Source organism: Lytechinus variegatus, chromosome 8 (assembly GCF_018143015.1).
Source record: "Lytechinus variegatus isolate NC3 chromosome 8, Lvar_3.0, whole genome shotgun sequence".
Lineage (NCBI taxonomy): Eukaryota > Metazoa > Echinodermata > Echinoidea > Temnopleuroida > Toxopneustidae > Lytechinus > Lytechinus variegatus.
The window spans coordinates 35,649,254-35,654,122 of NC_054747.1; positions in this window are offsets into that span (position 1 = coordinate 35,649,254).

Consider the following 4,869-nt stretch of genomic DNA (forward strand, 5'->3'; position numbering starts at 1 on the left):
CAATCCGCACCTGTTAAGTCCAACTTGTTGAATGTTTTATTTACCAGAGTACACCAAACACTGTATTTTTACAGGAAAAAAAAATTTTGTCATCGAAATGTGAGTAATTTCCTTTATGGGTAAATATATTATAAAAATCTCGTACTTCGCGGAAGTGATAATTTGTGTAAAGAGGTATGGAAATATTTAAGCGCAATTCAGTTTTTAATAAAAAAGGTGGTTTATTATTTACAAAAACAGCTTTAATAAAGTAAGTTCATCGATTAAAAAAATCCATTGACCTTGATCATGGACCTTGAAGCCCGTGTAAAACGATCGGGTATACATGATTACCCGAATGTCGATCCATGAATTTCCTATCACCTTAATCATGTCACCTTCAATCCCTTTATGTCAAAGTTCTCATTAACTTGGTCTGTATACATTCTAAGTTATGATAACACCTTAAAACTTGTTCTTGGTTAAAATTCATTGACCGTAAAAGCTTTTGACCTTGGTCATGTGACCTGAAAGTCAGGCAAGGAAACTGCCGCCTGTACTATCTCTCTTCTATTCAGGTGAGGCAATAAAAAAGTATATCACGCCTCGTTTTCACAATGTTTGATTTTGATAATGAAACCTTCCCTGGTCACGAGTCTATCCCGCAAACCGTCTTTACATGTCCCTGCCAGTTTGTGAAATATTTGTGGATACAATCTAAACTGACGTCATTTTTCTTTGCCCTTCCTCATGTTCCTTTCCTTTCTTCTCTCTCCCAATCCCCTAATTTTTGATATTGTAAGGATTGGAACTATAATTTTCAAAAATTTTCATTTTTTTTCCATTTCATTTATTTGACCATTTAAAATCAACAAAGTACATGAACATCATATTAATAAGTATCATACAAATCAACCATTGACAAACAAAATAACAATTTAAACATGGCCAGGACTCAAAAGAAGCAAAACTGCTTATAAATTGTGCCCTATATTAATATTATACGTATATGACCATAATCGAAGGCTCATGAATATACAATTTTAGTCAAAGAGCGCCATCTTGTAAAATTGTCCACATAATTACGAAACTCGGCCAATGGGAGAGGCTTTGCACCTTATTTATATGAGAGGCTTCCTGAAATACTGCACAAATTAAAATATAATCGATTATTTGGTTGTAACACGAACTGAAATGGAGATCATATTGATGGTGACTGCGTTTCTTGCAGGATTCCTGTTTTGCTCTGGAGGTAAGAATCGCATCTGAGTTATAAATATTATTATTAGTAGTAGTGTGATGTCGTATATATCATTCTCCGAACATAGAACTAAAACGCATCATGCATTAAAGCTGAAGTGGGCCGACCCCCGCTCGTTATTTCACACTCGTACCAGTAATTCGCCAAAATGGATATTATACCAAATGAGTATGTCTGTTTAATTTGGTTTTGCAATTTAGACTTGACCAATTAGTTTCTCCCTGCTAGTTTACAACTAACATTATCAAAAAGGTTTGACAAACAGGATTATTTAAGGGAAACCCTTTTAGCTTGTTAAAAAAAACAAGCTAAAAATACCCTTTCAATGCGATTTTTTAGCTTGTTTAATTATTCTTGGAAATATCACCCTATTACCCTTGTTTTGCTTTTTAAATATAAATCCATCTTGTATTTTATTTTAAAATTTATCATTTTTTGGCAGTATCGACAGTCAGGAAACTCCTCATCGAATTACAATAGATTAAAGCAATGACAATTCCATCTTGTCAGGCATAATCAAATCATCTTTCACATTACAATTAAAAATTTGAAACATTCATATAATCACAATAATATAGAAAAAAGAGTGAGTGTGTGACGTCAAGACTTCCCTCATTTGCATGCCGACCAAGATGTGGACTTACATGTCTCAACTGTTTTGAAAAATTACGCAAAAAAAATTAAGGTCATGCTTTATGCCATATCTGATCTGGGGGAAATCTTCACCGTTAATTTTTTTTTTTAATTCAAATTAACGTTTTTGTTGTGGCTAACGTACCCTTATAAAAACTGGCATCCTACAAATTTAGTTGACCAGACGGGTAGCAGTACCTCTTTTCATGTACATGGTGAACGTGATCCTTTCATACATGAGTAATAGTATTCATCAATGAACCACGGTAGCTTTTTGGGGGGTGGAACTCCCGTCTGATATTTACAATGTACTCACATCTTAATAAATTTGGGACAGTATTTTCATGGTAATATCATGATAATGCCTCGTTATTATAATATCATATGTTACTTCTACGGTTATACCGTGCCATCAATTTACCAGAGGAGCACTCTCCCATTTTATCAGGGTAAATATCATACCATGGTATTACCGTCATTTTACTGAAGTACTTTTTTAAAGGATTGACAACATGTATTTCTGTTTATTTTAAAGACCTGGAAAACGTAAAGATGAAAGCAACTGCTGGGGAAGACATAATTCTGGATTGCCTCAAGACGAACATAACGGGTTCCATATCAATATATTATAAGGAGATACAGAGTGATAGAAAAGCAACGTTATTTTCCTGCGAACAGAACTATACGGTTTGTACATCAACACCTATCAAAAGCTACTCATTGGTAAAAAGCACCAACGCACTTCTAAATATCAACAACATTTCTTTGGATCATGAGGGAAAATATAGTTTTACAGCCAAGTCTAAACGCGACTATAAGAATTGTCATATCAACTTAACAGTAACGGGTAAGTAGCTCATTATGGTGAAAAAATGAAAACAGTGGCCACAGTTATTGCAGTGGAATACATATTTCAATACATGATAAAAGTGTACTTCCAGTCACACAGTGAACACAGTATGATGAAACGTCATCACAGTGTTGAGAATCAGCAAATGGAAAATATATATCCAATGTCAGTTATATATATAATATCTACCTAATAATTTGACCACAAGGTTCACATGGTTGATTTCAATGGTTAATATTATACCCACCTCTCAATTAATGGAAACATATAGTTCTTACACATGTATATTTTGTTCAGTAAATCCCTTACAGTCTAGCATGCAAAACAATCGGACTTGACTGTCGCCTGAGTGGTATATCAAGCTGGGTGACCAGATTTTGGCAGTCGACATAAAGGGCACATCGGAGGGTCCTTAAGGGTCTATGCTATTTCACCCTTTTCCTTTTCAGGATTTTTTCTCTCTTTTTTATTCAGAATCCTGAATATTCAGGGGAATCATGGCCCCAAGCCCCCCCCCCCCCCGACTACGTATATAATACATTACATTAATTTGAGTACTTAGATTCTAGCCCCCCCCCCCCCCCCCGCTGTTGAAGGTATACCCATTGATGACAAATTTTCATGGAAACATCACATTGACAAATTATGCAAGATAGTATCTAGAAACATTGATATAATAAACAAACTGAAATGGACATTCCTCCCTGACGTTCTTAATTCATTATATTCAACATGTTCAACGTTAGTTCTACCCAACTTATATTACGGAGTACTTGCCTGTGGAAATAGTGCATAGTGCTTATTACGCCACTCATCCAGATAGAACATGTAGAACGAATCCTATTAATGGCTACAAATACATTCAATAAGCTATCAAGGAGCGCATAATATTTTGTTGCAACATATTATTTATCTATTCATCCATTATCAGGTACAAACAATTGCACAAATACTTACCAATAGTCGGGTAGATATGATCAGAATTATTGCATGACCGTCAAGTTAGGTATAACTATATGATTTTTTTTTGCTGAAAGTTGTAGTTTAGGGTATCTACTTCAAGAATCCGACGGGTGCTACTTGGGCACACTTGGGCATTTGTTTTTCATTGACGTCATAGGCCACGTCCACTTGTGTTACCTCTTAAATATGACTTTCATATTTTACGATAAAAACATGCCATGCCTGGTATCAAATTAAAGCTAATGACAAATCAAATGCAAATATATGTATCACTGGGCATTTAGATCACACCAATGTCAGTGAAAGGTCATTTAAGGTAATAAAAGGTCAAATTGCATTACAATTGTAAGTAATACATATAAGGCGAAAAATGTAATGTTTTAAATACAAATAAGTTAGGTATCATAGGGGTGTGCATATAAGAATCCAATGGATGCGACCCGGGGGGGGGGGGGCACTCGGTATATAATGCATAGTGGGTATGTGCCGCGGAGGGGAACCCCATTTTTACACCCAAATTTCCGTTCCAAGGCATAGCATTTTTGTCTTGAGAGAAAAAAAAATCCGCTCCAAAGCTTCGCATATTTTTCGTTACACCCGTTCCGGTCGCATTGATCTGCTGCAATTTTGGTGAAAAGCGGCCGCCGAGCGCTGTCCGACCATCGTCTCTGCCCGAGCGCACCCGCGGAGGCCGCGCTAGCTGCATCATGCACGCATGCCCGTTCTATAGGGGTGCATACGCACGTACTCACACGCTGGCGATCCGTTTTCACAAAATTGTAGTTCCGAAGCCCGTTCCAAGGACCCTTCTTTTTACAATAAGCCCACTCCAAGGCCCCCGTTTTTTGTCTCGCCCGCGGCACACCCCTACCACTTTTTTGGTCGAGTGCCCCCCCCCCCCGGGGATGCGACCTTGGCATCTCGAGGAATTTTACTTTTCTGACGTCATAAACCAAACAAACTTTCTTACATTTCTCTAAATTACTACTTTTCTATTGAGCGGAATAAACATATTGATTGATTGATTGATTGATAACGAATTTATTCATTCCAAAATTTTAACAAAGTTACAAAGTAAAGCAAAATATAATATAACATTTTGAAATGAAATAGGAGCCTTCTGGAAAGCAAAGCTTGTTATCGAAGGTTTCCTTCAATAAATAAGACATATTAATGCAAAAAA